We start from the raw sequence: 24566 nt of genomic DNA, 5'->3' as shown, positions 1-24566 counted from the left end.
TGAGAGAGAGAGAGAGAGAGAGAGAGAGAGAGAGAGAGAGAGAGAGAGCTAGCACGAGTTGGGGGAAGGGCAGAGGGAGAGGCAGACTCCCCGCAGAGCAGGGAGCCCGAGATAAGGCTGGATCCTGATGGACTGGGGGCTGGATCCTGATCCCAGGACTCCGGGAACATGACCTGAACTGAAGGCAGATGCTTAACCAACTGAGCCACCCAGGTGCCCTCCCAGCTGTATTTCTTATTAATTTGATTTGGCTAGGCTTATCTTCTCATTTAAAAAGAGATTTCTTTTCCATTACTGCAAAACGAATACATTGTAATAATAAAAACATTAGAAAATTCAGAAGAAAATAAAAATAAATTATCTCTTAAGATTACCATCTAGAAATAATACTATCAATGTCTCCGTGTATAGCCTAAGTAATTTTTCGTTTCTAAATAGGTATGACCTGAGCTTCCCAGGTATCGGCAGCTGGGGGCAGACAGGGTGACATGCCACTTCTGTTCTCCCATTTCCAGGCTTTGTGAAGGCCGCTGCCAGGGAAACTACTAGAGGTGGGGCCTCTGCGCTCTGGTTGCTTGCAGCACCCTGGGCAGCAATGGCAGTGAGGGGTACCCAGAGGTGACTTCGGGAGGGTGGGTATCTCCTTCCAGCACTTGCCGCTATCTGAAGGTACTTACAGAGTTTGTGTATTTATTGTTTCTCTCCACTGGAATGTAAGTCCCACAAGTTCAAAAGCTTGCTGGATTTGACTTAGTGCTGTCTTTTGGCACTTAAAACAGTACCTGCCCATAGTAAATATTTATTGAATGAAGGAAGGAACGCCCAAGTGCCATATTACTTCACATGGAATAGGAAGCATTTGCTTCGGATAACTTGTGCATATGAGCTGTACAGAGGCCAAATTCACTGGTGATATACATCGGGTCTGCCAGATCCAGCCGTAGTTGGAGATTGGGCCTCAGCAGTGGTGTGAGAGATAATCCTAACCCCCTTGAATCACCACTGCTGCCTCAGACCATGCTGCTTAGCCTGTGGCCAATGCATTCTGCAAATTTCCTCTGCAGGTCCACAGTCTTAACATGCCCAGGCTGTATTAGGCAAGGTGGCCTATCATCTCCTTGTCCCAGAGCCCGTTCTTCCTCCAGCACCTCTCAGCTTGCTTTCCTTGTGGGGCCCTTAGGCTTTTCTTAGAAACACCACTGCAGTGCCTTCTTAGGTAAGACAGTGATTCTGTTCACGATTCTGCATGTCCGTTTCAAGGATGAGCTTCAGCGGTGTAGACAGCATCTGCAGGTTGGGTACAAAGGAGCTTCAAGAGCACTGCTGAGGGGTGGGGCTTTGAGAGGGGCTATCCAGTTAGTCCTGAGGCTACCCCCTTCTCATGCACAAAGCTCTGCCCTTCCTGGGCAGACAGTTGCCAGACTCAGGCCGCTAAACACACTTCCCACTGCTACCCCTCCACCTCTCCTCCTTTCCAAAACCTGGAAAAGGGTGGGACTAGGCCTGTTTTCTATTGGGTCATTGCAGCCCTGCTGGGAGGGACGGTTCCTCCAATGTTGCCCCGATTAGCATAAAACCCCTTCCACTGTGGCCCCCGGGGGAAAACAAGGTGTGATTCATCTCTGTGTGTTTCCTAGGTGGGATTCAAATCACGAGTAGCAACTGTGCCCCTAGACGTGAGGAGTTACCGGTCCTCTGAGAGGTCAGGACCTACGAGGTAAGTAAGAAAAACCAAAGGTGGGAAGACTGCTTCCCTCGGCCCCCGTCTTCAGGCCTGGGGTGGTGCCACTGCAGCTGTTCCTAGGACCTGTGGGGATCATCAAGCATTGCTTAGATTCGAGAACCCGAGTCTGCAGACAGGCCATTTCTCCCAAGCCTTCTGGAGGACAGTTCCTTTCTTCTTTTTTTCCAGCTTTATTGAAATACATATGTTATTGAACATATAACATTGTATAAGCTTAAGGGGTACAATAGAATGATTTCATAGATGTGTAATTGAGAAACAATTAGCACATTTAGTTTTGCTTATGTCTATCACAGCACATAGTTACAATTTTTCTCTTGTGATAAGAACTTTCAGGTCAGCTCTCTCACCCACTTTCAAAGATACAATACAGTATTGTCAATGCTAGTCACCACCCTGTACATTACATCCCCAGGACTTATTTATCGAATAACTAGAAGTTTATGATTTTTGACCACCTTCACCCATTCCCCCCACCCCCCATTCCCCACGTCTGGCAGCCACCAATCTGTTCTCTGTTTCTATGAGTTCTGTGTTTTTTAGATTCCACCTGTAAGTGAGATCATACAGTATTTGTCTTTCTCTGACATATGTCACTCAGCATAATGCCCTCGAGATTTGTGTTGTCACAAATGGCAGGATTTCTTCTTTTTTTGTGGCTGAGTATATTACATTTTATGGCTGAATAATATCTTATTTATATATAAACATAGAGATATAAATATCTTATTTACATATAAGATTATATTATTCATGTTATATTATTCATATATATTATTATCACACACATATATATGTGATATGTAATGTATCATATTTCTCTATGAATTCATCCATTGATGGATACTTTAGGTTGTTTCCACGTCTTGGCTATTGTAAACAATGCCGCAGTGAACATGGGGATATAGGTATCTCCTTGAGGTAATTATTTTATTTCCTTTGGATATATACCCAGAAATTGAACTGTTGGATTGTGTGGTGGTTCTATTTTTAACTTTTTGAGGAACCTCCATACTCTTTTCCACAGTGGGTGCACCAGTTTGCGTTCCCACCCAGTGCACAGGCTTCCCTTTTCTCCATGTCCTCACCTCACCATGTCTTTTTGAGAAGAGCTGTTCTAACAGTAGGAGGTGGTATCTCATTGTGGTTTTGATTTGCATTTCCCTGATGATGAGTGATGTTGAGCACATTTTCACGTCCTTGTTGTCTGTTTAAATGAATATCTTTTTTGGAAAAATGTTCATTTAGGTCCTTTGTTCATTTTTAATTGGATTATTTGGGGTTTTTTGTTGGTTTTGTTTCTGTTTTGCTATTGACTTGTATCATTTTCTTATATGTTTTAAATATAACCCTTATCAGATATGTGGTTTGCAAGTATTTTCTTACATTTTGTAGGTTGCTTTTTTATTTTGTTGCTGGTTTCTTTTCCTGTGCAGAAGCTTTTTTAGTTGATGTAGTTCCACTTGTTTATTTTTGCTTTTGTTGCCTTTGCTTCTGTTGTCATACCCAAATACCCAAAAAAATGTTGCCAAGACCAGTGTCAAAGAGTTTTTCCCTATGGTTTTTTTCTAGAAGTTTTGTAGTGTCAGGTCTTACATGTAAGTTTTTTTTTTTTAAAGATTTTATTTATTTATCTGACAGAGAGAGTGACAGCGAGAGAGGGAACACAAGCAGGGGGAATGGGAGAGGGAGAAGCAGGCTTCCCACTAAGCAGGGAGCCCAACGCAGGGCTCAATCCCAGAACGCTGGGATCATGACCTGAGCCGAAGGCAGACACTTAATGACTGAGCCACCCAGCCATCCCTACATTTAAGTTTTTAATCCATTTCAAGTTAATTTTTGTGAATGTATATGTGTGGGTTTATTTGGGGGCTCAATTATGTTCCATTGGTATATACATCTGTCTTTATGCTGGTACCGTACTGTTTTGATTACTACAGCTTTATAGTATGGCTTGAAAGCAGGAAGCATGATACCTTCAGTTCTATCCCTCTTTCTCAGGTATGCTTTAGCTCTTTGGAGTCTTTTGTGGTTCCAAAATAATTTTAGGATTGTTTTTTCTATTTCTGCAAAAAATACCATTGGAATCTTAAGAGGGATTGCATTGAATCTGTAGACAGCTTTGGGTAGTATGGACATTTTTTTTTATTATGTTCAGTTACCCAGCATATAGTACATCATTAGTTTTTGATGTAGTAGTAATGATTCATTAGTTGCATATAACACCCAGTGCTCATCACAACATGTGCCCTCCTTAATACCCATCACCCGGCTACCCCATCCTCCCACCCGCCTCCCTTCTGTAACCCTCAGCTTGTGTCCCAGAGTCCAGAGTCTCTCATGGTTTGTCTCCCTCTCTGATTTCTTCCAGTTCAGTTATGGACATTTTAACAATATTAATTCTTCTAATCCATGAACATGGGATATCTTTCCATTTATTTGTATCTTCTTTAATTTCCTTTATTAATGTCTCATAGTTTTTAGTGTTTAGATGTTTTACCCTCTTGGTTAAATTTATTCCTAAGTGTTTTATTTTTGATCCTATTGTAAACAGGATTTTTTTTCAATTTCTTTTTCAGATAATTTGTTGTTAGTGTACAGAAATAATACTGATTTCGTATATTGATTTTGTATCCTGCAACTTTACTGATTTTTTTATCAGATCTAACAGTTTTTTGGTGGACTTTTTAGGATCTTCTGTACATAAAATCATGTTATCAACACACAGACGATTTTACTTCTTCCTTTCCAGTTTGGATGCTTGTTACTTATTTTCTGTGCCTGATTGCTGTGGCTAGAACTTCTAGTGTGTTGATTAGGAGTGGTGAGGATTGGCATCCTTGTCTTGTTCCTGATCTTAGGGGAAAAGCTTTCAACCTTTCACCAGTGAGTATGGTGTTAGCTGTGTACTTTTCATATATGGCCTTTATTATGTTGAGGTATGTTTTTTTGTACCCAATTTTTTGAGAGTTCTTATCATGAATGGATGTTGAATGTCAAATGCTTTCTCTGCATCTATTGAGGTGATCATATGATTTTATAATAATTCATTTCATCGATGTGATGTATCATATTCATTGATTTGCATATGTTGAACCATGTGTGCAACCCAGGGATGAAACCCACTTGATCGTGGTGTATGATCCTTTTAACAGTGCTGGTGAGTTCGGTTTGCTAGTATTTTGTTGAGAATTTTTGCATCTATTCATCAGGGATATGGGTACATCATTTCTTAAAACCTGGATGACAGAGGTCAGCTCTACTACATTGGGGAAATTGGTGAAATAAGTAGATGTCACTTAAGTTTGTTTAAGCAATGCCTCTGCAGGAGAAAGTTCGTCACTTTTCCTAGCTCTTTGACATGGGGCAGAAAAGCCTGGAACCTTTGCTGGCCTCTGTCTATGATTTGCTGTTCCACAGTTGTTCACAGGAATCCATTCCCCAGGGGAGCATGCCCACTGTCTTCTGCTTTCCTTCCTCTGCTCTCTGCTCTCTCCTGTAGCAATGATAAGGATATATTTGTGTTTGTATGTAGCACTGCAATTCACTCCCACCTTCAGTGTGTCATCTGACCTTCCTCCGTTGGGATGAAGAGGTAGAATAACCTCTTCAGAGAAATGAACCCATTTTCCCAAGGCTACAATGTGGTGAAGTCAGCACTTGAATCAGATTTTTCGATGCCTAGTCAAAACCTTTTAAGGCACTGTGGTTCCTGTCAGCCTCTTGTTAGAGGAGCTTGAGACAGAACAAGAATGGGTAATAGAGAAGGAACTCAGACCGGAGGTTTGATGAGGTGAGGTTAAGCTGAGTTGCCAGGTAGGCTTATCTTTGCAGTTTGGATTCATTGTTGTCCTTCTTCCCCTTTCATTTTCTACCAGCATCTTTGCAGTTTGGATTCATTGTTGTCCTTCTTCCCCTTTCATTTTCTACCAGCCACTAAAATTCGTGATAAGAATATGCTATCCAAACTCATTGCAATTCTTGCAGGACTGTGACCTGGGGGAAAATGTTTGAATTTAGCTCGTTGAGTGGCTGTTGTAGAGGTACGTGAAACAGTGCTGCTTGGTTTCCTTTTCTGCTTCAGCTTAAATCAGAAAAGAGGACATGGGCTCGCATGTTTATTATTATTTATAGATGTTCATTCACTTAGCTTTGTCAGTGAGCCAGATATTTTGCTAGGTGCAGGGAATGAGATGTAATCCATTCTTTCAAGGCATTTGCAGGTGGTGTGTGTGTGAGAGAGAGAGAGAGAGAGAGAGAGAGAGAGAGAGAGAGGGATGGAGGAGTACTGACAAGTGAATCTCTACCATGACTAATCCCTGCAGCAGACCTGAGTCCAGCAGGCTCTGGAAGCCCAGAGGAAGAGCATGTAAGTCAGACTGTGCTGAGGTCAAGAGGATTTCTTAGAGAAAGTGTTCTTTAAATGCAATTCTTCAGTGTTCATGGGACTTAGCATAGACAAGGGGAGGGGCATGCCAGGCAAGTAAACAGTATGTTTGAAGATGCCGAGAGAATTAATTGCCGAGAGAATAGGAAATCATTTGGGGGGCAGCGAATGTGGTGAGGGAGGTGGAGGAAGATGTCTAGAAAGAGGTGGTGGTCGTCCTACAGATGTAAGATTTATCCTGAAAGCAGGAAGAAGGCATGGTCAGCTCCCCTTGGCAATGCTGTCCTGGCTTGCTTAACTGTGTTTGGGGTTTTATTTTTGTTTTTGTTTTTTGTGTTTTTTTGTTTTTGTTTTTGGAAAGCAGTTTGGTAGTCTGTATTAAGAACCTTTAAAATATGCATATAAAATACACTTTGGCTCAATAACATCACCTCTGGGAATAATAATACTCATCACCTACTATATCATGCTTATTGCACCCGATTTTTTTGATACCCTGTGTATATTATTTTTTTGAACTCTTATCACAATTCAGTGAAGTGGGAATCATTGGTCCCATTTCACAGATAGAGAAACTGAGGTTTTAAAGAGGCAGGAAGGCTTAGGATTGAATTCACACTACGTCACTAATTAGCTGTTTTCTTAAGACAAATTACTTAACCTCTATGAAGCTGTTTCCCAAGGAAGTACTATTTAAAAAAACATAACGCAAACCAGAATTAAATGCAAGCGGGTCTTTTTATGGATTACCCACTCATTCGGATTATCTCTGCCAGAGCTGACCTCCATTTTCTTGAACATTTAAGATTAAATAAAAGAGCCAGAATTGGATGGTGTGGAGTGCTGTGGACAGTGGCCTCGTTTTGGGGGGCTGTTCCGAGCGTTGCTTGCTCCTGAAGCTTTCCTCGTGTGCACCCATGTGGCTCTCATCCTCTACCTCCTTTATTGGTATCTTGTTTCCCTGCAAAATTGTAAATTCATTGAGGAAAGGGATAGTCTTAAATATATCTTTGTATCTCTCACCCCATCTGCCTGGTTCAGTGCTTTCCATGTGCCCACAGAGAGCCCAGAGGTTAGTTTTTCTAGAAGCAGTTAGAATATCACAATCCCAGGGAAAACAGGGGCTCTGAGAGTAAAGAGGCTTGGTGGCCTGGGGGGGACACAGAGAACCATAGATATTTCGGGTTGGAGACCTGGTAAGGAGGTTTTGGAATTGAGGGGAACTGGCAGAATGTATTTAACAGGAAGCACGCAAAATGTTCTCATGAATACTGAGTCGAGAGAGTTGTCTTAGCCTGGGTTCCCCAGAAGCAGGTCCTGAGAGGGGGATCCATGTGCAAGGATGGAATTGAGGCAGTGCTCCCAGGAGAATGCAGTGAAGGGGTGGGAAGCAGGACAAGAGAGGGGAAGTGGCCAAGGGCTGTGTCAGGTGGAGCTCCAGCCTCAGCCTGGTCCCACAAAAGTGATCTAAGCTGTAAATCACAGCTCCTACTTTGCCCCAGCCCATCGTTGGCTGTCAGCTGTTTTGAGGTGACTGGGGAACCTGGGCACTTCCGGCTCTGTGTGGACGAAGCCACGGCAGCAGTCCAAGGGCTGGCCTTCTAAGAGGCACAGGTGCAGGGAGTTGGAAGCAAAGGCGTGCAGACGTGGGTGTGTGTGTGTGTGTGTGTGTGTGTGTGCACAAATATCCCAGGGGATGTGGGTGGCATCATCAGTGTCACCCCGATCACTTGTGCCTTAACTTTGCCCAACTCTATACTCTGATGTTTACCTCTAAAGCGCATTTTGTAGCTTCCTCGTCCACCAAGCAGGGATGGTGTTACTTTGCTTGCTCGTATTGCAGAAAGATGGCCAAAACAAAATAAAATGAGACAGGGTCCCTAGAATCATGTCGACACCAATAAGCCTTCATACAAAGCCAGGTGCCATTATCGGGTCTTTCTCCTCCAGGCCCCGAAGATCGACTAGCTCTTGGTCCTCACGGGGCACTTGTCTTGCAGGCATCAGCCCTGACAGCCTTTGAAAAGAGCTTGTTCGTGTTGGGAAGAAAGCAGGCACTTTTTTAATGTTGTTAAATTTTGCAGCAGTTTCTTTAATATATACCAGCCGCCTTGAACGAGATCTAATTAACCACCAGATATCACGCTGTGGCGACGTTTGGCTTTGATGTGCTCATCAGCATCAGCAAGGAAATATTGGAAAGCGAATCATAATAGGACTTAGCTCTTATAAAATGCCTTTTATCTTCAAAGTGGTTTACAACCACTAATTATTAGAGGAATTGGGGTGAACAGCAATCATCTCACGGAGACCTCAAACCGTTATCAGGGCCTTTAATGTATCTTATAATAGAGCAAGAGAAGTGTGAAGGGGGATGTTTAATAATAGTTGTCCAGACCTGGAAGAGTTATTTTATGGAGATAGAAGACAGCTGTTCCCTGTCTCCCTTGAGGCGAGAACAAGGAAATTGGACCTAATTTGAGGGAAGAGGAGGCAGGATATAGCCGTTGCATAAGCCACAGCAGGCAGCAGAGTGGTAAGATTGCCCCCCCAAAGGCACTTCCTTCCGTACACCTGCCCCTTTATTTGGGCTGACAAGGCGTGTGGCCTTCCCGGTGGCCTTGGGTGGGCGCCATCACGCCACGACGTCCCACCCAGCTGCAGCGGTCAGTGGGAGATTTATGGGCTGCTTGAGTGTATCTCTTCATGTAGTATTTTTTTTTTGCTTATTAGTTCTGTTAGAATTTTATCTGGAGTGGAGCAGCACACTTGAATTCCGTAAAAAGAATGATAACCAGGGGCGCCTGGCTGGCTCAGTCAGAAGGGGCTGTAAGTTCAAGCCCCACGTTGGGTGTAGAGATTACTTACAAATAAAATCTTAAAAAAAAGGAATAATAACCATAGCTGTGGGCAGCCTGGCCTTGGGAGTTTGTGTTCTTATCCACTACAGTAAGAGGCCTGTTGGAGAAGGGGTGGGATTGGTCCAAAGGCCCCCTGCACCGTGTGTCCAAGAAGTAGGTAACAGTTGCATACAGTGCAGGGAAAGTCTCCTTTCCAGACTGGTCTGGTTCCTGTGCTAAAGACTTCAGTCTTGAGCAGTAGGGTGGTGAAAGGGGTCCTGCAAAGTGGCATCTTTTTTCCTCACCGAAGGGAGCCATATACCCGCCTCACTGTCCTGGTCCCACCAGAGGGTCTGCCCAGAGCTGTGCGGAGGAGGGGAAGGGCACACACATGAATAGCGGGCAGGCCACCAATGAAACCCTGATGTTTGGTCACAGCACATTTTCCTCAAGTACAAGGGTGCATTTGAGGGGATGCCTCAGTGGCTCAGTCGATTGAGCATCTGCCTTCAGTTCAGGTCATGATCCCAGGGTCCTGGGATCGAGCCCCGCATAGGGCTGCCTGCTCAGTGGGGAGTCTGCTTCTCCCTCTGCCCCTCCCCCTGCTTGTGCTCTCTCTATCTCTCTCTCTCCTTCTCTTTCTCCCATATAAATAAATAAAATCTTTAAGAAAAAAAAGATGCATTCGAAATGGGCCGTGCCCCTTAAGTCTCAGGCAGGGGGAGGTGGGGGGCAGGGCCTGAGGGGGCAGCAGCCACCTTCCCCTGTGCAGACAGTCCTGGGGATGCAGACATCAGGACACCCTGTGCAGGAACAGTAGCCTCACAAGTTCTTTCTCAGTGAGGGCTGATTGCTGGTAGCTTGAAATGGGCCATGATAGGAACCCTGACACTCTAGAAACAGGCAAATGCCACAAATCAGGGTTTTCCCCCTCCTCACCCTGGAGAACAGATTGTCAAATATTGCAGTGTCTGTTTTTTTACCGCCGTTTCTGACACAAACGTGTGTCCCATGCCTCGCTTCAGCTCTGACGCTAACTCCCCAGAGTTTAGCGTTGACCCTCAACTGAGGGCTCCTTCCCACAAGACAGCCCCCCTCAGATGCCGCTCTCAAGTCCCAGGCTGTTGCCCATCTGTCTGACTGACTGGCCGGACGTTCCCCTCCTCGCCATCAGTGATGCGCTGGAACGACTCACGGGACTCAGGAAAGTGCTTCACTTATGTGTATTTATTATAAAGAATGCAGCTCAGGAACAGCCAAAGGGGAGAGATGAGAAGGGCAAGGGGAGGTGTGTATGGGGGGGGGTATGACGCGTCCATGCCCTCTCACCTCCACCCTGTGTTCACCAACCCAGAAGCTCCCGAGCCCCATCGGTTGGTTAGGGACTTTGATGGTTTCCTTATGTAGTCATGACTGATTCAGTCGTTGCCCACTGGTGATTGAACTCAAGCCTCAGCCCCTCTGTCCTTCCTGAAGGTCAACTGTCCCCTCTCCTGGTTGTTTGCTCCGGCACCCAGGCCCCATCCTGAAGGTATCTAAAAGCCCACCAAGAGTCAGCGCTTCCCCCATAAACTCAGGTGCGGTCAAAAGGGGCTCCTGATGAAGAGCAAACGACACTCCTTTCACTCAGATTTCAAGACCTCTGTGCCAGGAACCAGGGGCAAAGACCAAATATGTATTTTTCATTGTGCCACAAATATTTACCAGTCTTCAGCCCTCACTGTCCATGGTCAGGTAAGAAGCCACACTTTATAGGCACCTGCTATGTGCAAGTACCAGACTGGGAATTGGTGGGGCATTTGTTTATTTAAATGTTCAAATATCAGCTTCATGCTCACTAAAATTTATGGAGATAGAGCTTCTGCCTTCGAGGAAGAAGTAAGGCCTAGCATGTACACTGGAAAGTCTAGCCAACCAGACCAAGCAGTATGTTCTAATGCTGAAAGCGTGAGAGAGTCAGTAAGTATTCAAAGGGACAGTGGCCTACGCAGTCCAGACTGGGCGGCCAGTAAGACTTCTCAGAGAAGGCGGACTTAGACCTGTGACCTGAAGGCATACCCCACACCGAGAGTCCGCCGGGACCTACACAGACTGTTTTTATAGGATGGAGAAGGGACTGAAAGTCTTGCCTTTGCTCAGTCCTAGGAAACACCTCCCATCTGAGGCCTTGATTCCTCCTTGACCTGTTCCTGCCCAGGAGGCGCACTGCGTACCTTCCCTCGGGAGCATTTCACATCCATTCCTAGTTGTGTTTGAAGGCTTTGCTCAGCACCCCTCCTGCGCCCTCTGCAGTTTGACGGACCTGCTTGCCCCCCCCCCCCCTGCCTTCTTTTGACGCTGTCCGCTCAGAGTGAATGGCTGAGACTCTGAGCCATGGAGATCAACTCCACTAAAGCAGGATGATTAAAGAGATTCCAGCATTGGCTGATGTCGTAGAGGTTGCTGCCTATGTTCTCCTCTAGAATTTTGATGGATTCCTGTCTCACATCGAGGTCTTTCATCCATTTGGAGTTTATTTTTGTGTATGGTGTGAGATAGTGGTCAAGTTTCATTCTTTTGCATGTAGCTGTCCAATTTTCCCAGCACCATTTATTGAAGAGACTGTCTTTTTCCCACCGGATGTTTTTTCCTGCTTTATCAAATATTAGTTGCCCAAAGAGCTGAGGGTCCATTTCTGGGCTCTCTATTCTATTCCATTGGTCTATGTGTCTGTTTTTGTGCCAGTACCATGCTGTCTTTGTGATCACAGCTTTGTAGTACAGCTCGAAATCCGGCATTGTGATGCCCCCAGCTTTGTTTTTCCTTTTCAACAGTTCCTTGGAGATTCGGGGTCTTTTCTGGTTCCATACAAATTTAAGGACTATTTGTTCCAGTTCTTTGAAAAACGTTCTCGGTATTTTGATCGGGATAGCATTGAAAGTGTAGATTGCTCTGGGTAGCATGGACATTTTAACTATGTTAATTCTTCCGATCCATGAGCATGGAATATCTTTCCATCTTTTTATGTCTTCCTCAATGTCTTTTAAGAGTGATTTATAGTTTCTAGAATAAAGGTCCTTTACGTCTCTGGTTAAGTTAATTCCAAGGTAACGTATGGTTTTTGGTGCTATTGTAAATGGGATGGATTCCCTGATTTCTCTTTCTTCGTTCTCGTTATTCGTGTACAGAAATGCAACTGATTTCTGAGCATTGATTTTGTATCCCGCCACGTTACTGAATTGCTCTATAACTTCTAATAGTTTGGGAGTGGCTTCTTTTGGGTTTTCCATATAGAGTATCATGTCGTCTGCGAAGAGAGACATTTTGACTTCTTCTTTGCCGATTTGAATACCTTTGATCCCTTTTTGTTGTCTGATTGCTGTTGCAAGGACTTCTAGTACTATGTTGAATAATAGTGGTGAGAGTGGGCATCCTTGTCGTGTTCCTGATCTTAGGGGAAAGGCTTCCAGCTTTTCCCCATTGAGAATAATATTTGCAGTAGGCTTTTCATAGATGGCTTTTATGAGATTGAGAAATGTACCTTCTATTCCTACACTCTGAAGGGTTTTAATCAGGAAAGGATGCTGTATTTTGTCAAATGCTTTTTCAGCATCGATTGAGAGGATCATATGACACATCCCCAAAGGCAAGAGAAACAAAAGATAAAATGAATTTATGGGACTTCATCAAGATTAAAAGCTTCTGCACATCCAAGGAAACAGTCAGAAAAACTAAGAGGCAGCCCACGGAATGGGAGAATATATTTGCAAATGACACTACAGATAAAGGACTGGTATCCAAGATCTACAAAGAACTTCTCAAACTCAATACACGAGAAACAAATAAACAAATCAAAAAATGGGCAGAAGATATGAACAGACACTTTTCCAATGAAGACATACAAATGGCTAACAGACACATGAAAAAATGTTCAAAATCATTAGCCATCAAGGAAATTCAAATCAAAACCACACTGAGATACCACCTTACGCCAGTTAGAATGGCAAAAATAGACAAGGCAAGAAACAACAATTGTTGGAGAGGATGTGGAGAAAGGGGATCCCTCCTACATTGTTGGTGGGAATGCAAGTTGGTACAGCCACTCTGGAAAACCGTGTGGAGGTCCCTTAAAAAGTTAAAAATTGAGCTACCCTATGATCCAGCCATTGCACTACTGGGTGTTTACCCCAAAGATACAGACGTAGTGAAGAGAAGGGCCATATGCACCCCAATGTTCATAGCAGCAATGTCCACAATAGCTAAATCGTGGAAGGAGCCGAGATGCCCTGCAACAGATGACTGGATTAAGAAGTTGTGGTCCATATATACAATGGAATATTACTCAGCAATCAGAAAGAATGAGTTCTCAACATTTGCTACAACATGGACGGCACTGGAGGAGATAATGCTTAGTGAAATAAGTCAAGCAGAGAAAGACAACTATCATATGATTTCTCTCATCTATGGAACATAAGAACTAGAATGATCAGTAGGGGAAGAAAGGGATAAAGAAAGGGGGGTAATCAGAAGGGGGAATGAAACATGAGAGACTATGGACTATGAGAAACAAACTGAGGGCTACAGAGGGGAGGGGGGTGGGGGAATGGGATAGACCGGTGATGGGTAGTAAGGAGGGCACATATTGCATGGTGCACTGGGTGTTATACACAACTAATGAATCATCGAGCCTTACATCGAAAACCGGGGATGTACTATATGGTGACTAACATAATATAATAAAAAATCATTATTAATAAAAATAAAAAAAAAAAAAAAAAAAAAAAAATAAAGAGATTCCAGCAGATCCCGAAGACGCCTTTTGTGCTTTCGATTTCCCAACGGCCCGCTGCAGGAGAGATTGGGGGGGGGGGATCAGGGTGATTTAGTGGCTGCTTGCAAGTGCACAGCGGGTGGGGGTGTGCAGGGATACCAGCTGCTCTCCATCTCCACCGAGCCCTGAGTAAGGGGGAAATGAGCTCAGAACCTCTAGGAGGGATTTAGTTTGATCTATGACCTTTCCGCCTGCAGCAGTTACTAAGCTGCTAGAATGACTTCGGAAATCTGGGAAATGTTCCTGGAAATGTTTGAGGGCTGGATAATTTCCATATGTGTATAAAGGCTTTTATGAAACTGCTCTGGAGGGAGAAGAGTGGTCCGCAAGTTCAGATAGAGACAGGCAGATAAAACGTGGTGTCACTGTTCCCCTTGTGATGGCGATGGCGTTTTCCCTTTCCCTTTGGAATATATCCCGCCGGTTTCCCTCTTATGGCCGTACTGTCCGTTGGTCCAAAAAATGTTCGAGGCAGAAAGCTGAGTGCAGCCTTGAGCCCAGAGCAGCCCTGGGCTTCACTCAAGTGTGAAACAGCCAAGCCAGTAACGCGGCTTCCATTGCATTTGAAACAAAAGCAGAAGCCCTTCTGTTGTTTTGTCTTCTGTTTCCCTTGGAAAACCCACAGATGCTGTGCAAAGATCACAGGCCAAGCCAGGGGAGAAGGGGTAAGAGAAAGGGAGCTGAATGAATGGTCTGCCCTACCCCCTTATTTGCAGAGTTCACTGAGCTCCCTACAGTAAGGGACTGAGGATTTTCACAGGGAAATTACTTAATTTTCTGCCATTTCCTGCATGCCAGAGTTGAATTTAGAAGGAAGAATCAGGCGGGGTTAGATTTGCAAGTTGGGGGATATGAGAAGGTACTGGCCTGGCCCTATTATCTCTGTCTCTTTTTAAATAGCTCTATTCAGCTATTGACATACAATAAACTGCACATATTTAAAGTGTATAATTTGAGGGGCACCTGGGTGGCTCAGTCGGTAGAGCGTCTGACTCTTGGTTTTGGCCCAGGTCATGATTTCAGGGTCGTGGGATCGAGCCTCACGTCGGCTGAGTTGGGCTCTGTGTCCCTCTCTACACTCAGCATGGAGCCTGTTTGGGATTCTCTTCCCCCTCTGTCCCGCCCTGCTCACGCTCCTTCTGTCTCTCTCTCAAAGAAAAAAAAGGTATACGATTTGGGGGCGCCTGGGTGACACAGCGGTTAAGCGTCTGCCTTCGGCTCAGGGCGTGATCCCTACGTTATGGGATCGAGCCCCACATCAGGCTCCTCCAATATGAGCCTGCTTCTTCCTCTCCCAGTCCCCCTGCTTGTGTTCCCTCTCTCGCTGGCTGTCTCTATCTCTGTCAAATAAATAAATAAAATCTTAAAAAAAAAAGGTATACGATTTGATAAGTTCTGATATATATGCATATGTACATATACAGGTATGTATGGATATATATGTGTGTGTACATACGCCTATATATGCACATACGGACGTGTAGGTGTAGACGTGTGTGTGTGTGTCCATGAAATGATCACATTTAAGACTGGAAGTATCCACACCCATTTGTAATCTCTCCTTCTCACCCTGCTTCACCCCCCCTTATCTTTTTTCTGCCATAAATTAGTCTTCATTTTTATAATTTTATATAAACGGGATCAAATACTATATACTCTTTCTGTCTGGCTTTTTTTGCTCACAGGATTGTCTCAAGATTTATCCATGTTGTTGCTTGGATCAATAGTTTATTCCTTTTAATGCAGAGTAGCGTTCCATTGTGTGCGTATGTGACAGTTTGCTCACCCATTCACCTGTTGACGAATATTTGTGTTGTTTTTGGCTACTACAAATAAAGCATCTGTGAACGTTCATGTACAAGTCTTTGTGTGGACAGAATGCTTTTACTCTCTTGGGCAAATATTTAGGAGTAGAATGGCAGGATATTCTCTTAGGTAAATATTTAGGAGTGGAATGGCAGCGTAGAAGTTTGTTTGACTTTTTAAAGAAACCTCCAGATGTTTCCCATAGGAGCTGTACCATTTCACAATCCCACCAGCGGTGTATGAGTGGTCCTAACCCAATTGCTCCACCTAGACTCGGTATGTCAATCTTTTCATTTTAGCCATTTTTTTAAAAGATTTTATTTATTTATTTGACAGAGACAGCCAGCGAGAGAGGGAACACAAGCAGGGGGAGTGGGAGAGGAAGAAGCAGGCTCCCAGTGGAGGAGCCTGGTGTGGGGCTCAATCCCAGAACGCTGGGATCACGCCCTGAGCCGAAGGCAGACGCTTAAAGACTGCGCCACCCAGGCGCCCTAGCCATTTTTTTTTTAAGCCATTCTTTTCAGCGCAAGGCTTGATCTCATGACCCTGAGATCAAGACCTGAGCTGAGATCAAGAGTTGGATGCTTAACCTACTGAGCCACCCATTTTAGCCATTCTAATAGGGGCGTAGTGGTGTCTCAGTATGGTGTTAGATTGCATTTCCCTTATGACTAATGATGTTGAGCATTTTCATGTAGCTATCTGATATCCGTATATCTTACTTGATGAAGCAGCTGTTCAAATGTTTTGCCCATTTAAAAAGTTGAGTTCTTTGTTTTCTTAGTAATGAATTCTAAGCATTCTTTTTATATTCTGGATCAAAATCCTCTGTCAGATATATGCTTTGCAAATATTTTTTCCCAATCTGTACTTAAATGGCATCTTTCAAACAACAGAAATTTAAAAATTTCACTAAGTCCAATTTATCCCTTTTTTGAAGTATTATGCTATTGTGGTTAGACCTAAGGAATCTTTGCCTAAGCCAAGGTCACAAGGACATTTTCTCCTTGTAGTTTTATAGTTTTAGATATTATATTTAGGTCTATGATCCATTTTGAGCCAACTTTTGTATGTGGTGTAAGGTGTGCATTGACCTTCTTTTTTTTTTTGCAAATAGATATCCAATTATTCCAGTCCCATTTGCTGAAAAGATTATTCTTTCTCCACTGCATTGCCTTTGCATTCTTGTCAAAAATCAGTTAAATATAGGGTCTATTTCTGGATTGTCCATTTTCTATTTTGTTCCATTTATCTCTCTCTCTCTTTTTTTTTTTTTTTTTTGGTCTTTGTGCCAGTACCGTAGTCAGTGCCTTTATTTCTATAGATTTAAAATAAGTTTTGAAATCAGAAAGTGTTAGTTTTCCAATGTTGTTCTTTTTTAAAATTGTTTTGGTGATTCTAGGTACTTTGCATCTCAATATGAATTTTAGATTGGCTTGTCAATTTCAACAAAATGTGTGCTGGGATTTTGATTGAGATTGGGATGAATCTAGAGACAAATTTAGGGAGAAATGACATCTTGATAGTACAGACTCTTCCAAACCATGAATATGAATATTCACCCATTTGTTTTGGTCTTCTCTAATTTCTCTCATCAATATTTTGAAGCTTTCTATATACAGATGTTACACATTTTTGTCAGCTGTATCCCCAAGTATTTCATATTTTTGATGCTATTGTAAATGGTATTTTTATTTCAATTTCAAGTTTTTGTCATTGCTGTACAGAAATACAATTGATTTTTGTAGAGAAAGCTTGTATCTCTTAACCTTGTCAAACTCACTTATTAGTTCGAGTAGCTTTTTGTGAATTTCACCAGAATTTCTACATAGACAATCATGTCGCCTGGGAATAAAGATGATTTTACTTTTTCCATGTCCAATCTGGACTTTTTTTTTCTTTTCTTGCCTCAGTGAACTGGCTAGAATCTCCAACACAATGTTAGATAGAAGCATTAAGAGTAGACATTCTTGTCTTTTTCTTGATCATAGGGGGAAAGCATCTGGCTTATTACCATTAAGTGTGATATTAGCTGTTGGTTTTTTGTAGATGCCCTTTTTCAGGTTGGGCAAACTCCTTCCTATTCCTGGTTTTCTGAGAGTTCTTATCAGGAGTGGACATAGGGTTTTGTCAAATGCTTTTTCTGCATCTCCTGAGATGATCATAAGGTTTATCTCTTTTAACTTGTTAATATGGTGAATTACGTTGTTGATTTTCAAATGTTAAACCATTTTCTCATTCCTGAGATAGAACTCCACTTGGTCAAGATGTATTTATTCTTTTTATATATGGTGTTGGATTCAATCTGCTAAAATTTCCTAAAGAATTTTTGCATCTATGTTCATGAGTGATATTGCCTGACTTTTTCTTTTCTTGTAATGTCTTTGTCCAGTTTTGGTAGCAGGTAATCCTGGCCTCGTAGACTATGTTAGGACGTATTTCATATTATTCTGTTTTCTGGAAAGTTTGCGTAGAACTGGTATTAGTTTTTCTTCAAATATTTGTAGTATTCATCAATACAGCCATCTGGGCCTTGAGTTTTCTTGTAGGAAGGTTTGTCACCGTCAGTTCAATTTCTTCAGTTGTGTTACCTATTTTACCTATTTCCTCTCAAGTGAGCTTTGATATTTAGTGATTTTTAAGGAATTTGTCCATGTCATCTAAATTGTCAAATTTATTGGCATAGAATTGTTCATAACATTCTCTTAGCCTTTTAATGTCTATAGAATTTGTAATATGTCACCTCTCAAATTTCTGATATTAAATTTGTGTCTTCTCACTTTATTGATCTTCTTTAAAAGTGAGCTTTTATTTTTGTTAATTTTCTGTATTGTTTTTCTGTTTTCTATTTCATTGATTTCTGCTCAGGCTCTTTGTATTTTTCTCCTTACTTTGGGTATAATTTGCTCTTCTCTTTCTAGTTTCTTAAAGTAGAACCTGAGGCCATTGATTTGAAATCTTTCTTCTCTTCTAATGTGTGTGTCTAGATAAATTTTTTCCCTGAGTAGTATTTTAGCAATATCCTACCAAATTTGATATATTGTGCTTTTATTTTCACTTAGTTCAAAATTCTTTTTCAGGGGCACCTAGGTGGCTCAGTCCTTAAGCGTCTGCCTTCGGCTCAGAGCCTGATCCCCGCGTTATGGGATCAAGCCCTATGTCAGGCTCCTCTGCTGTGAGCCTGCTTCTTCCTCTCCCACTCCCCCTGCTTGTGTTCCCTCTCTCGCTGGCTGTCTCTCTCTCAAATAAATAAATAAAATCTTAAAAAAAATACTTTTTCATTTTCCTTTCTTTTTCTTCTTTGACCCATGAGTTATTTATAAGTCTGTTATGTAGTTTTCACATATTTGGGGATATTCTAGAGGTCTTTCTGTTATTGGTTCTAATGTAATTCCCTGTGGTTAAAGTACATACTTTATATGACTTGAATACTTTAAAATTTATTGAAACTTGTTTTGTGGACCAGACTATGGACTGTCTTGGTAAATACTCCATGTGCACTTGAAAAGGAAATACATTGAGCTTTCGTTGGGTCGAGTACTCTACAAATGTCAATTAGGTCAAGATCGTTGACAGCGTTGTTTACTTCTGTATCTTTGCTGATTTCAGTCTACTTGTTTTATTAATTATTGATAGAGGATATTGGAATCTTTGAATGTGACCGTAGGTTTGTCTATTTCTCCTTGCAGTTCTATCATTTTTTGCCTCATGCATTTTAAAGCCCTATTATTAGTTGTGTAAATATTTAGGATTATTATTATCTTATTGGTGAATTGATTTCTTTATCATTATGAATTACTTTCTTTATTCTCATTAATATTCTTTGTTCTAGAATGGACTCTGCCTGGTATTAATATTCAGCTTTCTCCTGGCTAATATTAACGTGGTATATATTTTTCTAACCTTTTGCTTTTAACTGATTTGTGTCATATAATGTTTAAGCTATACTTCGTGTAGGGAGCATATAGTTGGGTTTCCTCAACTTGGAGAGTCTGCCAGCCTCTGCCTGGATTTCCCTTCCCTCTTTCATAGCTTAAAAACTCTCTAGGCAATAATAGGGCTCCTTTTGTTTGTTTCCCATCTGTCACAAACAGGCTTTGGGCTAGGGTGAAGTGAGTAAGGTCCCTGGGGTACAAAATTTAAGAAGATAATCACTCTTCAATGCACAGTTTTCAGGATGGATTTCTCTTTAAATATTTACCTTAGATGTCTCACCCTTAAGACACTCACTTTCAGAGTTGTGCAAGGACAGGGCTAGTACCTGAGAGTAAATGTCTCCTTTAGTTTTGCACTTTAGGAACCTCCTCCAGCTCACCCTAGTCCTGACCCTGCTGAGGGATCACTGTCCTTCACTGCCTGATGTCCAGTGTCCTAGAAAGAATTTTTAAAAATATATTTTGTTTGGATTTTCTATTATTTCACTTGGAAAAGTTAATTCAGTCCCTGTTACTCCATCTTTTCTGGAAATGGAAGTCTGAACTTATTCTTTATGAGATAAAAATCCCACATATAGAGCTATCTGATTGAAATACAAATGTTTTTAGGCTTCCCTGCAAAGAATTCAGCCAAAAATTGGTCTTCTTTTATTCAACAGACAATGAGCACTGACTATATACTATATTCTGGGCTAGGAACTGGGGTTAACATCAAATAAGACATGGTGCCTATCTGGCAGTTGCTCATAGCTGGCTGCTTTAGAACTATTAGATTGGCTCTCTCACATCACCTGTGACATGGGTCAGGAAGGCAGAGAGCCAGAAAAAGTCAGACCCAGAACTGAGAGATCATCTCTACTAATTGCCTGGCCCAGAATGGCTCAGAGGCTTAAGCTCACATAAGTGGTCAGCAGTCGTTGATTGCTGTGTAGTCTATTTTGAGGGAAAGGAGGTCGGACCTAACCCAAAATACCCTCCTTTACTGCCAGTTACCATAAGTAAACTCCCACCATTTGAGGCTCATTCATTAACAGTGGGGATCATGTCTTATTCAGGTTTGCATTTTTCAGTGTTAGCTTAGAGCCTGCTAAAGGGTAACTGATAGATGAGAATGAATGAATGAATGAATGAATGAATGAATGATAATGTTAAAATGATGAATATGCCTCTGGAAGGTGACTTAGGCTATTATCTGTTGGTGATTAGTAGACCATTAAGAGTAAGCCCACAGTTGGGACCCATGATAGGAAGGCGATACAGTATAGTACATAAGGTCTCTAACTATACTAGATCTTGATCCAAGTTGCTTAACCTTTCCTAAACTCAGTTTCCTCCTCTGTATGATGGGAATCCTAATCATGCTTACCTAACAGGGGGCTATCAGGTTCTATCAGAATGAAGTATGTTAGGGGGCTGACAAGAGCAAACCCTCAAGGAATGACAGGTGTTATTAGTCCAGTCTTCTGGGAAGAGCAGGTGGGAATGGGGTAGGGGCTCCTGGAGGGCAGAGACCTTGAGACAGTCCTGGCTAGGTAGCAGGAAGACACAGACAGTTCTGCTCACACTGTGCATTTATGGACGCTCAGATGTTACCACTGTTATTATCCCAAAGCCATTCCTAAGCTCAGAGTTGCACATAGATGTTCCGGGCAATGCACATAAGCTGCGCAGAAACAGCCCCCACTCTCTTGGGACTTATAACTAAGGCAGTTAGTTCCCTCTGGGGAAGAGAGAGTAGAAATGTTAAATCTGTCTACGATTAGGTAATGGCGAGTTCACACTACGTAGGGATGAAGAGAAACACTCGATTCTGGAGGGAGGGCCTTGTCGGAGGAGTCAGATGGGGGCCCATTGTCCCACCCAAGTGGAGTGAGGAGGTGAAGTCTGCTGTACCTTGTCAGGGCTCTGTTACACAGAGTGCATTCCTAAGGCGGGGGGTGGTCTTCTAGTTCTGGGCCCACAGCTCCCGACACATCTGGCAGGTGGAAAATGTTGGCTGAAATCATAGATTACTTTGGACTTACAATGTAACTGAGCCAGAACCCTGGGCTCTGTTAATCAGACAAATTCACCTGCTGATACAGTGATTTTCCACCTTTTTTCTGAGCATGGCACAGGAGATATGATTTAGAACTTCATTTTCTGCATTTCCCCAAAATGCATTATAGTGTGTATCTATATTTTAACATTCAAATACTGTCATATACTGAAAATGTGGACCTAGCCTACTTCCAAAAAGTCTTCAAATAAAAAACTCCAAGGATTTTGATACTACCTTTCATCACATTAACCCAATTTTTTTGTTAATAACAATTTCTTCTGTTGAAATTTCATAGACTTACAGACAGTCAGAGGTAGAAGGGACCTTAAAGACAAATAGGTCCAGTCTTGTCATTACACAGATGAGGAAACCAAGACCAGACAGGTACCGACTTGTTCAAGGTCACTAAAGTAGCAGCAGAGTCCAGACTAGAGGCGGGTTTCTGCAGACTTTCTTCCATAGCATCACATCACAATGCACCCTCTGAAAAAACTCCTGGAAGGGCTTTCCAAATAAGATCAGTGCATATGCTTTGTGAATCTGTGTTGGCCTGGCAAGTCCAGTAGAACAGGAAGCTCCTTGAGGCCCTGGCGCACCTCCCTCCATCCATCCGCTCTCATCTGCAGGCTCCTGGGCCCCGCAGAGGTCTGCAGCATGAGCTAAGAGCTCACCAAGAACTTGTCGATTGTGAATGACCTAGGAGATGCTGCATCTGAGTGAGGAGGGCTCTCCACCCTTGGGAATGCTGAAGTGCCTGGACAATGGAGGATAAAGAGCCAAGACAAGTTCGATGAATTCGGATTTATTTTTTTTTTTTTTATTTTTATTAATAATGATTTTTTATTATATTATGTTAGTCACCATATAGTACATCCCCGGTTTTCGATGTAAGGCTCGATGATTCATTAGTTGTGTATAACACCCAGTGCACCATGCAATATGTGCCCTCCTTACTACCCATCACCGGTCTATCCCATTCCCCCACCCCCCTCCCCTCTGTAGCCCTCAGTTTGTTTCTCATAGTCCATAGTCTCTCATGTTTCATTCCCCCTTCTGATTACCCCCCCTTTCTTTATCCCTTTCTTCCCCTACTGATCATTCTAGTTCTTATGTTCCATAGATGAGAGAAATCATATGATAGTTGTCTTTCTCTGCTTGACTTATTTCACTAAGCATTATCTCCTCCAGTGCCGTCCATGTTGTAGCAAATGTTGAGAACTCATTCTTTCTGATTGCTGAGTAATATTCCATTGTATATATGGACCACAACTTCTTAATCCAGTCATCTGTTGCAGGGCATCTCGGCTCCTTCCACGATTTAGCTATTGTGGACATTGCTGCTATGAACATTGGGGTGCATATGGCCCTTCTCTTCACTACGTCTGTATCTTTGGGGTAAACACCCAGTAGTGCAATGGCTGGATCATAGGGTAGCTCAATTTTTAACTTTTTAAGGGACCTCCACACGGTTTTCCAGAGTGGCTGTACCAACTTGCATTCCCACCAACAATGTAGGAGGGATCCCCTTTCTCCACATCCTCTCCAACAATTGTTGTTTCTTGCCTTGTCTATTTTTGCCATTCTAACTGGCGTAAGGTGGTATCTCAGTGTGGTTTTGATTTGAATTTCCTTGATGGCTAATGATTTTGAACATTTTTTCATGTGTCTGTTAGCCATTTGTATGTCTTCATTGGAAAAGTGTCTGTTCATATCTTCTGCCCATTTTTTGATTTGTTTATTTGTTTCTCGTGTATTGAGTTTGAGAAGTTCTTTGTAGATCTTGGATACCAGTCCTTTATCTGTAGTGTCATTTGCAAATATATTCTCCCATTCCGTGGGCTGCCTCTTAGTTTTTCTGACTGTTTCCTTGGATGTGCAGAAGCTTTTAATCTTGATGAAGTCCCATAAATTCATTTTATCTTTTGTTTCTCTTGCCTTTGGGGATGTGTCATGAAAAAGGTTGCTTTGGCTGATGTCGTAGAGGTTGCTGCCTATGTTCTCCTCTAGAATTTTGATGGATTCCTGTCTCACATCGAGGTCTTTCATCCATTTGGAGTTTATTTTTGTGTATGGTGTGAGATAGTGGTCAAGTTTCATTCTTTTGCATGTAGCTGTCCAATTTTCCCAGCACCATTTATTGAAGAGACTGTCTTTTTCCCACCGGATGTTTTTTCCTGCTTTATCAAATATTAGTTGCCCAAAGAGCTGAGGGTCCATTTCTGGGCTCTCTATTCTGTTTCATTGGTCTATGTGTCTGTTTTTGTGCCAGTACCATTCTGTCTTTGTGATCACAGCTTTGTAGTACAGCTCGAAATCCGGCATTGTGATGCCCCCAGCTTTGTTTTTCCTTTTCAACAGTTCCTTGGAGATTCGGGGTCTTTTCTGGTTCCATACAAATTTAAGGACTATTTGTTCCAGTTCTTTGAAAAACGTTCTCGGTATTTTGATCGGGATAGCATTGAAAGTGTAGATTGCTCTGGGTAGCATGGACATTTTAACTATGTTAATTCTTCCGATCCATGAGCATGGAATATCTTTCCATCTTTTTATGTCTTCCTCAATGTCTTTTAAGAGTGATTTATAGTTTCTAGAATAAAGGTCCTTTACGTCTCTGGTTAAGTTAATTCCAAGGTAACGTATGGTTTTTGGTGCTATTGTAAATGGGATGGATTCCCTGATTTCTCTTTCTTCGTTCTCGTTATTCGTGTACAGAAATGCAACTGATTTCTGAGCATTGATTTTGTATCCCGCCACGTTACTGAATTGCTCTATAACTTCTAATAGTTTGGGAGTGGCTTCTTTTGGGTTTTCCATATAGAGTATCTTGTCGTCTGCGAAGAGAGACATTTTGACTTCTTCTTTGCCGATTTGAATACCTTTGATCCCTTTCTGTTGTCTGATTGCTGTTGCAAGGACTTCTAGTACTATGTTGAATAATAGTGGCGAGAGTGGGCATCCTTGTCGTGTTCCTGATCTTAGGGGAAAGGCTTCCAGCTTTTCCCC

The 24566-nt window shown here is 42.4% G+C and overlaps 1 protein-coding gene across 1 annotated transcript in view; it reads left to right on the top strand.

Annotated features, from left to right (window-relative positions):
• The window catches only part of CRACR2A (calcium release activated channel regulator 2A), a 142226-nt gene that overhangs the window by 31662 nt on the left and 85998 nt on the right, over nucleotides 1–24566 (top strand). The window contains exon 3 of the mRNA XM_045781296.2: nucleotides 1638–1717. The gene's annotated coding sequence lies outside the window, so the exon portion shown is untranslated. The remainder of the gene's footprint in view (nucleotides 1–1637; nucleotides 1718–24566) is intronic.

Source organism: Ursus americanus, chromosome 25 (genome assembly GCF_024610735.1).
Source record: "Ursus americanus isolate L20-20 chromosome 25, mUrsAme1.1.p, whole genome shotgun sequence".
Classification (NCBI taxonomy): Eukaryota; Metazoa; Chordata; class Mammalia; order Carnivora; family Ursidae; genus Ursus; species Ursus americanus.
Note: the sequence above shows the minus strand (reverse complement) of the source record. Positions and strands in the feature narration are given on the sequence as shown.